Source organism: Orycteropus afer, unplaced genomic scaffold, assembly GCF_000298275.1.
Source record: "Orycteropus afer afer isolate SDZICR_OR568_19922 unplaced genomic scaffold, OryAfe1.0 scaffold00001, whole genome shotgun sequence".
Lineage (NCBI taxonomy): Eukaryota > Metazoa > Chordata > Mammalia > Tubulidentata > Orycteropodidae > Orycteropus > Orycteropus afer.
The window spans coordinates 29,714,637-29,726,034 of record NW_006921588.1 but is presented as its reverse complement, the minus strand read 5'-3'; the positions used below and the strand labels follow the sequence as shown (position 1 = coordinate 29,726,034).

General features: G+C 36.3%; 1 protein-coding gene across 1 annotated transcript in view; it reads right to left on the bottom strand.

Annotated features, from left to right (window-relative positions):
* TLK1 (tousled like kinase 1) overlaps positions 1 to 11,398 on the bottom strand; it is a 181,004-nt gene that overhangs the window by 75,161 nt on the left and 94,445 nt on the right.

The following is an 11,398-nucleotide window of genomic DNA, read 5'->3' as shown; positions in this document are numbered from 1 at the left end:
ATACTGCCTCGGAAACCCAAGGAGGGGTCGCTATGAGTCGGGGCCGACTCGACGGCACATAACAACAACAACAACAACAAGTGACCCTATAGGATTTCCAAGGCTGTAAATTTTTACAGAACACTGTCACATCTTTCTCCATGGAGCAGCTGGTAGGTTTGAACCACCAACCTACTGCGCCACCAGAGTTCTTTAGAATAAACAATATCTCTAACAAAATATTTAATCTTCAAACTTGTCAGAATGATTTTTCCTCTCCTCTAGATTAATTCAGCCAAGGATTGGTTTCAAAATTACAACTCATTGGCTACCCAATGATTTATATAGTTACTGAGGTATCATATTCAAGTCACTACGATTTAAACAAGTGGTATAACAGATCTTTCTGCCTACAGCTGGTAATAACAATGCCCAATTTTTACTCCTATTTCTAGGCAAAATTCATCGAACTAGCTACGAGACAGGAAAATGCTGGAGAAATACCTTTATTACTTTAATGGCACATATCAAAACAGCTGAGTTGGAAAGGAAAATCTGGAGCCTTATAAAAAAACATTCAATGTCAAACAGATGTTCTTTACAAGAACATCAACTGTATATATAACCCTGTTTCATCCAACCTTTTACCAAAAGAAAAAAAAAAAAAAAGGTTAGAGAAATGCATTACATGAAAAACAAAATTGTGCTGTGAAAATTTCCTTCCTTTGTATTCCATTTACATTTAGGTAAGTCCTATCATGAAATGTATACATCCTAATTCTAGGATGATTATGAGCTGGTATTACCTGCAATACACGTAAGCCTACCCAATAGCCAAAATTTACATATTGAGAACAATTGACTGGAAATGTTTGCTTGAACCTTTGACTTCTAAAAGAAGTTCTATTATATGGCTGATTTCAAAATTTAGTATAAAGTTTACATATGTAACAACTTTTTGGAATCCTATCACTAAAGAACATTTCCTTGGTGTTCTAAAAACTCCAAAACAACACATCAGCAATTTGAATGTAGTCTATTTTTTGCTGGATTATCTTTACTATTTAGTAACGTAATATCGAAGACTGTAGAGTGCTAGGAAGAATAAATTTGGGTGGTGTAACATACTACACAAATACAATGCTCTACATCCTACTTTGGTGAGTAGTGACAAGTGGCCATCTAGATGCAACCATGGGTCTCTCCTCATACAGAGCAAAGAAGAATGAAGAAAACCAAAGATGCAGGTAAACAATTAGTCCAACTAGCAGACCATGTTATGTGATCCTCAGCCTATATGACTATGAGACTAGAAGAACTAGATGGTGCCTGGTTACCACTGTCAAACACTGGGTGTGTGTGTGTGTGTGTGTGTGTGTTAATTTGTGCAGGAGATCCTGGATAGAGTGGGAGAACAGTGGGGAACACAAAACTCAAAATCATAAAAAAAAAAAAAAAAGACCAGATTTGCTGGTCTGATAGAGCCTGGTGAGAGACCCCTCAGACTATGGGGTGAACATTTCCATCAGATAGATACATTCCCTGGAGCAATCAATCAATCAATCAGTCCTGGGAGAATAGAAGGGTAGTGTTTGCACAGGGAGGGGAGAGGCAGGAGTGCATAGAAGGGAAGAACACAGGGAAGAGGTAACTACAGGGAAGAAATGGGAAGAGAGCTGTTACACTGTGGGGAACTGCAGTCAATGTCATGAAACAAAACATCTATGAACTGCTATACGGAAAATGAATTTGCTCTGTAAACTTTCACCCCAATCACAATAAAAATTAAAAAAAAAAAACAAAAACAAAAACCCAAAGAAGAAATTTTGTAACTGCTCAACTACATTGTGTGCTCTCTCAGGTAAACCTAAACTGTGTGTCAGCTTACATTTTTTAAGCCAGAATGATTTTCAATCTTTTAATAAAAATACAGTAACCAGTCATATCAGCAAACTAACGAAATATAATGCTAAATTTATTACTCTTACTTTCAATTTTTAAAAAATTACCTCACACTTGGGCCCATTTTAATTTGCATTCACATATGTTTAAAAGGAACATACTAAGTCTTCAATATTGATGAAAAGCAGTTTTGTTTGCCATTTTCTTATAATTTATGTAGTATAACTGTTTCCTGGTATTTTTCCTTCTGTAGCTTTCCTTTTGATTTAAGGCTTCATTTGTTAAATAGTATATACCATTAAGTTAGAATAAAGGTGAACTTTCTCCTTTATTCAAATTATCTTGTAAGTAGTTTTCAAATTAAAAGAAAACTAGAATAAAATCATATGTAGCAACTGCAATGAGTGAGAAAAGAGACATTTCAAGATAACTCATTCTGGAAATGAGAGTCTTTTAAGAATATTTAAAATAGTAAAATTCAGAAAAGTGGTTTCTTAACTATATGCCCACTGTGGCACTCATCATGGAATAACAAACTCCTGTAGACATATCCCTATAGAATCCCTATGTCCTTATGCAATTATTTCTTTGAGATAGATACTTTTAAGTATAAATGCAAAATGCAGTATCACAGAATACACACATATAAAGTTTTACAGATATTGCCAAATTGCACTTTCAATCCATACTTACATTAACATTGCATGAGAATGACTACAAATCTTTTAGGATCTATCTAATGGGCAAAAAAGTGGCATTTCATTGTGTTTTAATTTACATTTCCCTGATGGCTAGTAAGGCTGAGCATTTTTTTTTTTGCTTTTATAGTCATTTCTCATTTTCCTAATGTAAATTTTAAAATAATCTTTTATTCACTTTTTGAGTTACTTATCAATTTTGCTGTTGATCCATTTTAGATATTCTTTATATAGTCTAGTCTAGATTTCAATCTTTCTTTTCTATTTTGTAAATGTATTTTCCAATATGCTTCTTGTCTTTAATTCAGGAAAAAAGTGTATTTGAATCACACCCATCAGTTGTTCCCTACATAGCAATACTACATTTATAAACAGAAAAGAATGATTTGTTTTATTTCAAAAGAAATTGCTCTATCATGTATCTATTAGCATTGATTCTCAATGTTGACTATACATCATAAACACTTACAAAGCTTCCTTTACAGCTCATGCTACAGTTCTCATTTCAATCTAACCATTTCTAGAGAGAGACCAATGGAATCATTATTTTTAACAAGCTCCAAAAGCGATTATGATAGACCAAAAGGATTAGGAAAAAATTGTATGTACATAATAAGTCATGTATTTACTACAAAGTCCACTTTATAGAATCTCTAAAATTAAGAATATGATCTTTATATAATGTTCCATCAAAATTTAAAGATCAAATTATGACATACAGCAGAAAACTGGTTTTAAAATGTTCAAAAGGTTGTCATTGTTACTCAGAGAATGAGAATTAATCTTGAAGAAAATTAATAAAATGTTCCTATGTTCTGCTGACATAAAATGTACGTATCTAATATTTTTTAACTCTAAAATAAGACAGTGCAACCAAATTTCTCAGTAATGCCAACATGCGCTAAATGACTTTAAAATTCAGTCTAAAAGCAACATTTATCTGGATAAACATTCATGAAGTGCTGTTAACCCAGACATTTTTTCAGATCAGCAGACTTCATGATTTCTACAAATCATCTTAAACGTAAATATTTCCCAAAAAATGGCATTTTTTTCCCCAAAAGACTAACTAGGGTCATTTATTTGACTAATAAGACGAACTATATACTACTTAACTTATATAGAGAGAGTATATAGCACAGTTGAGAACATCACTTCAAAATAAGACAGGCACTTTGGAATTAGAAATGTGACTATGTTGTTAAATTACTCTCTGTGTGACTATGGGTAGATTAATTAACCTCTTTGAACTTCTGTTTCCATCTTTAGAGATGTGAAATTTAAGGACTTGTAATTCAGCTCCATAGGTAACATTATAAAAATATATTTTATCTTGTCCATTAATAGAATGATTTCTCAACCAGGGGAGATTTGCCCCTCAAATCCAGAGGGCATTTGGCAATATCTAGAGACATTTTTGGTTATCACAGAAGGGGTAAGAAGAGGGTGTGAGTTCTACAGGTATCTAACAGGTAGAAGCAGAGATGCTGCTAAACATTCTACAGGACAGCACCTCTACCCTTAAAGAAATACATGGTCCAAAATGTTAATAACTTTGAGGCTGAGAAATGTTGCCTAATAAACAGCTGGCATATATAAACTACCTGTATAGTATGCTGCATAGGAGCTCTGGTGGTGTAGTGCCTAAGGCATTTAACTATTAACCAGAAGGCGGGCGGTTCAAACCTACCAGCCACTCCGCAGAAGGAACACTGGGCAGTCTACTTCAGTAAAAATTTACCACCTCAGAAACACATAGGGGGTTGCTATGAGTCGAAATCGACTCCATGGTGGTGAGTTTTATAGTATGCTGCAATTAAAGTGATGTTAATTTCAGTCATTTAAGAAATATTTACTGAGCATATATACTATGGTCTAGAAGCTCTGGCGGCATAGTGCCTAAGACAATTGGCTGCTAACCAGAAGTCTGGTGTTCAAACTCACCAGCCACTCCTCAGATGGAAGACCGAGCTATCTACTTTCATAGAGATACCGCCTTGGAAACCCAAAGAGGGTTCGCTATGAGTTGCATCCAACTCGACAGCAGTGAGTTTTGTTGTTTTTGTTCTTTGTGTAAGTACTATAAAAGTGGTCAGGTACTATATTAGGTCCCACTTTAAAATGATCTGGCATTTTTCTCTTTCAATCTTGTTTTCATCAGTGCAGAAGAGTCTTGCTCTAAAAGCAGCCAGCACCTACACCAAACACTTTTATAAGGGAAAACATTTAACAGTTGTTTTCTTGTTTGCTAAATAAATGGCTTACAGAATTATTATTTCAAAATTTCATGATCTGTAAGAAACTATTTAGACTATCAGAATTTACAAGCAGGGAGCATGGGTACTTATACTCTGTAAAGCTTCCCAAATGTGTCAGATACACATATTCTTCCACCTTTATCAAAACGGAGGTACACCATAACTTCAACTCAAATGGGAAAAATATATATTTATGTTCTAAGACTATATGTATAAACATAGTTCAAATGAAAGAGTAATCAGATCTTCTTTAATAAAATGGCCTTCATTTAAAAATGTTGGTGGTAAAATTAAGTCAATCAAGGCACCATATTTATACACTGTACTCTGTATCAGTATATTCTTCTTTAATTACAATTTTCTGAAAGTGGAACTAAGTTTAGATGTCTAGATGCAACCACTGTTCTAGCTTCTGTGTACCCATAACTTAAAAATCTTAAATACACAAAAGCATAAAATACACTAAAGATTGAAAATAACAGCATTTTAAGGTCAGTGGGTAGAGGTTATAGAACTTGGAAACTACCCAGGAGAAAGAAAACAAAACTGTGTTTCTAGGAGGAAACAATATATTCTAAAATGTGCAACTCTAATTCAGACTATATAGAAATACTATGGGAGCTCTGGTAGCGTAGTGCCTAAGGCACTTGACTGCTCACTAGAAGGCTGGCGGTTCAAACCCACCAGCCACTCCTCGGAAGGAAGGTTGGGCAATCCTACTTCCGTAGTGATACTGCCTCGGAAACCCAAGGAGGGGTTGCTATGAGTCGGGGCCGACTCGATGGCAAACAACAACAATCACCTTACAAACAAGAGTATCATATAGTATATTGTATATAAGCACACGTTGATATATATATGACTGTGCTTCTCTAAAGGTCTCTCAAACCAAACCAAACTCAGTGCTATAGAGTTGATTCCAACTCACAGTAACCGTCATTGGGTTTCCAAGGCAGCAAATTTTTAAGGAAGTGGATTGCCCCATTTTTCTTCTGCAGAGTAGCTGATGGGTTTGAACTGCAACCTTCTAGTTAGCAGTCAAATGTCTTAGGCACTGCACCACCAGAGCTCCTTCTAAAGGTCCCTAGATGGTACAAATGGTTTGCACTCAATACTAACTTAAAGGTTGTTGTTATGCGCCGTCAAGAGGGGCCGACTCATAGTGATCCCTCCTTGGGTTTCTGAGGCAATATCACTACGGAAGCAGATTGCCCAACATTTCTTCCGAGGAGTGGCTGGTGTGTTTGAACTGCCAGCCTTCTGGTTAGCAGTCAAGTGCCTTAGGCACTACACTACCAGAGCTCCCATGATGTTTCTCTAGCATTATTAAAGATGATACAATTCAATATTTGCAGTCCGCCACAAATATGCCAACCTCAGTAAGAAATAAAGTAAAGCAGATAAATATATTGTAGGATATCCAAAAGGAGACATAGCAGGAGGAGTGTTTATGGCATTAATAATCACTATAAATTCCAGATGAGCTAGAAGATACAGAATTTATATTAGTATCTTGGGGGCAGAGTTGGTAGGAGAACAGTAATTGCACAGAATTTAGAGAAGGTAGAGGAGGAGAGTCTTTAGGTTTAGACAGGGAAGAGTCTTGCAAGGTGAACAAGTTGGTAGATCCATAGGGAGAGTGTCAAGGAAGTTCTAAACACTGGAAAACACTGATAGCCAAGAAACATGGGATCCTTCTCTTTATTTTGATAAAACAAGGCAGCAAAGAAGACCCACAGGCCATGTTTTTTCAGGCATTCTAAGACTTTAAATAAGGGATGTATGTTCCAGTAAACTCCCCTTCCCATGTCTCACATAAACTATCATTTTTCTCAAACCCACAATCCAATCATGCTTCTTTCCTTCCATTTGATAAGCTCTATTTTACTGTGAAGTAGGAGAAAAGATTTTCCAGCATATAAATTCATCCATTTATTCCCAGTTCAGAGCAAAGGATATCTCTGGTAGCATAGTGCCTAAGGCACTTGACTGCTAACCAGAAGGCTGGCGGTTCAAACCCACCAGCCACTCCTCGGAAGGAAGATGGGGCAATCTACTTCCATAGTTATATAGCCTCAGAAACCCAAGGAGGGTCGCTATGAGTTGGGTCTGACTCAATGGCACATAACAACAACAACAATTCAAGACTACCCTGTCTACCCAGGCTCTATAAATTTCATCCATTCATACCTCCTCCAGGAAAAGGTGTTTTGTTTTGTTCCTATTTTCTCCTCTCTCTTTAGCACTTTCCTTGTCCCAATCACAGATCTGCTATTATAGCACACAGTATGTCAAGCCTGTAGACTCTACACACTATCTCCTTTCATTCACTCTCAAGATTATGCCAAAACCAGTCAATACTTGCTGTCACTATTTCTTCACTTTCCAATCATTCCTTAATAGACTACAATCTGGCATCCTGCTCCCATTAATCCACTAAAACTAGTATGACGTGACAAACTCTTGGTCACTTTTTACAGTCAATATCTTAATTGAGTTCTGTGACCAGAGTCTACTATTCTCCTCCTTCACTTTCTCCAGTTTTTCTACCTACTATCTACCCCCTCCTCAGGCTACTACTCTTTCTCCAACAAACCTTTTTCCCTTGCCTTTAAATTATAACATTTCCTAACATTACACAATCAGAATCAATTCATCTGTAATAAAAGTCTTCAAATTTTTTGGTCTCAGGACCACTCTTAAAAAAAAAAAAAAAAAAAAACACCCAAAACCCATTGTCATCATCAAGTCAATTCTGACTCATAGTGATGCTATAGGACAGAGAAAAATTGCCCCATTAGGTTTCCAAAGCTATAAATCTTTACAGAAGCAGACTGCCACAGAATAGCTGATAGGTGTGAATCACCAGTCTTTAGTTTACAGTCAAGCACTTTAACCACTGTACCACCAGGGCTTCTATAGGACTCCTCCACAACTCTTAAAAATTGAAGAGGACCCCCAGAAGCTTTCATTTATGTGTGTTATCGATATTTACCATTTTAGAAATCAAAACTGAAAAATTTAAAGAACTAGAATACACTAATATAAAAAACCTACTGCCATCGAGTCAGATCCGACTCACAGAGACCCCTCCTTGGGTTTCTGAGGCACTATCACTACGGAAGTAGATTGCCCAACCTTCCTTCCGAGGAGTAACTGGTGGGTTTGAACCGCCAGCCTTCTGGTTAGCAGTCAAATGCCTTAGGTACTATGCCACCAAAGCTCCCATACTAATATACAATCTATAAATTGTTAGACCAATGATTTCATCCCATGTTATATAGTCTCTGCAAATTTCCACTATCACCCAGTCAATTCAATTCATACAATCCCTACAGGACAGAGCAGAACTATCCCGTAAGGTTTCCAAAGCTCTAACTCTTTATGAAAGTACACTGCCTCATCTTTCTTCCACAAAGCAGCTGGTAGGTTCCAACTGCTGAACTTTGGGGGAGCAGCCAAATGCTTTAACTACTGTGCCACCAGAGCTCCTCTGACAGTAACAGATATTCAATAAATGCTTACTGAAAATACACTGATTTTTGGAGCCAGTAGAGCAGGCCTAGTGTAATATAAAACAAAACAAAACCAATCCCCTACAAACCAGATGATTTCATTAGCTAGAGGAGAAATCTTTTTTACAATCTACATTTAAAAATGAAATACAAATTCATATATAAAATAATAACTATGAACTCAATTGAAGTAGATTTAATCAACCTGATGGTCATTATGGAGGAGCTATGGTGGTACAGAGGAGCTCTGGTAGCATAGTGCCTAAGGCACTTGACTGCTAACCAGGAGGCTGGCGGTTCAAACCCACCAGCCACTCCTTGGAAGGAAGGTTGGGCAATCCTACTTCCGTAGTGATAACTGCCTCGGAAACCCAAGGAGGGGTCTCTAGGAGTCGGGGCCGACTCGATGGCAAATAACAGCAACAACAACATGGTGGTACAGCAGTTAAGGCCTTTGGCTGCTAACCAACAGGTCGGTTGTTTAAGCCACCAGTGGCTCCATGGAAGAAAGATGAGACAGTGTGCTTCTGTGAAGATTTACAGCTTTGGAATCCCAATGGGGGTCGCTATGAGTTGGAAGCCAAGTCAATAGCAGTGGCTTTGGATTTTCGATTTAATAGTGATTATCAGATGTTTTTCAGTTTTAACAGTAAGAGGATTGATGAAAACAGGAGGGTTCTCAGGGTCTGAAAAGAATATTGCAAAGGAGAATATGAAATATAGAAAGGAGATATTAAGGGGCTAAAAATGTCCATAATACCTAAGTGGAAGTCAACAGGTTAAGTCCAGTTGATAAATCAGAATAATAGGATATGTATATTATTTATACTAAAATACAGAAATATGTACCAAGAAGAAAAGCTGAATGAAAAGAGAGCAGTTGCTTCCAGAGTGGGGGTGGGTGGTAGAAAGCTATTTAAAATGTATAATCTTTAGTACTATTTGTTCATAGAAACAAAGTATTATTTTTTAAAAATGTGAAGAACCATGGAATGAATTACCAAAAAAATAAAATCACACCAGAAGACAATGGGATTCTTCATAAATTTTACTAGTAGGTGTATGTACCCTTAGGTATATTATGAAAAACAGAAATATTTCTATCTACAGTTGTCAACTCCCAACAACTTTACTTAAAATCTATGAATATTTGTATTTTGATGTATTGTTGTTGTTGTTTGCTGTCGAGTCGGCCCCGACTCATAGTGACCCCTCCCTCCTTGGGTTTCCAAGGCAGTATCACTACGGAAGTAGGATTGCCCAACCTTCCTTCCGAGGAGTGACTGGTGGGTTTGAACCACCAGCCTTCTGGTGAGCAGTCGAGTGCCTTAGGCACTATGCTACCAGAGCTCCTATTTTGATGTATATGAAGTCTTGATGTATATGAAATCTTATTCCAAGGTATCTAACTATAGAGATAAAACTTGGGAATCATTCTCCAGACAAGTAACTTCTGAATGAAAAGAAATGCAAAATAAACAGGAAAATTGCTTTTTCAAATCTTAAGGAAAATATATAATCTAGAGTCATTTCCAAAATATTGTGCCATATGACTTAACCTTTAACTTGCAAATGTTTGCAATATACAGCATTTAACAGCAAAAGCCAAAATATTTTTTCAAGATTTTCTATTGTTGCCAAAAATGTCAAAAATGCTATACAAATAAAGCTAAGTACATCCACTGGCTAGCCAAATTGTATTCCACTGTAAATGGTCAATTAGAAAACAACAACAACAAAACCCACACCAACATTTTAACTAAAAATTCAGCCTAAAGTAATCCTTGTAATATTTTTTTAAAAGGAAAATGGAGTTTTCTTAAAGACTATTTTGAAGAAATTCTGAATACTGAATCTATAACATGGAAAATCTTAACTATTATAGATGACCTAACTTTTACTATATTTTACTATTAAAAATCTACCAAAACCAGATTTGGTGAAAATAAAAGGGAATAGAATATCTAAATTATTTATTGCCCTTCATACAAATTGCTACAAAAACACTAAATACTCTCAATTCTGTGAAGATATCAAGAAATGTTCCAAAGCTCAGGAAATGTAAAGTGAAAACATTCTTGATACAATTTTTGAAAAACTGCACTCTGACTAGATCTAAATCTATGGTTTTTGAGGACTTAATATAAATGTGTTAATTTGAAAGAAAACTAAACTGAGATAATCTGGTACTACAGGGGCTACTAACGCTTACCTCAAGGGAACCAACCTACTGCAGATAAAGTCCCGTCACTTGCACAGTCCTTTCAGCTGCCTGCCAGTTGTCTCTCTGGAAGGGAAAGCCTGATGAGTTGAGAGCCCTATGCCACACTCCTCTGGAGTGTCAGGGTGCCTGAATATAACTGCACAAAACTGTCTACCTGTAGATTCCTAGATGCTTTCAAATATAACACAGGACTTGAGAAGATGCCACCTTTGATTGCCCCATCCACTAAACACCAAAACCAAATGTCTAAGAGTTACTGAGTTCTAACAGCTTATTGGTATATCTACACTAACTCAAACAGACAAAAACTAAAATAGATGAAGCAGAAATAGGTTAACATCGACAAGGAAAACATATATAACACACATACACACACATTAAAAAATAAGCAGAACTCTATAAATTGAGGAGATAAATATTATAGGCTATTCCACAAAAAGTGAAGTTGTAGCATCAACAAATGAATAGTAACACCCAAAGAACTTCCAGCCTATACATTTTTAAAAGATGCCATCAAGTATATCACACTCAAAGTGAACTATACCATAGATCCAAATGCCTACATAAAATTCCATACATTTTCTAAGTGAGGCTAGAAAGTGGGCATGTGGCGGAGGGAAGAGAGGAGTCCTCAGATTTCTTTAAATATGGAAAGTGAAAACCAATAAGGATTCCACAAGAAATCCTCAAATAAGAAAAAACATGTGTATCTATACCACAGAAAATATACAACCCTTACTTAGGATCAAACAAGGAGGGAAGCATAACAAGAAATAATAGAATACTGTGAAACAAAGTACTTCAAAACCAACTTCATCTCAT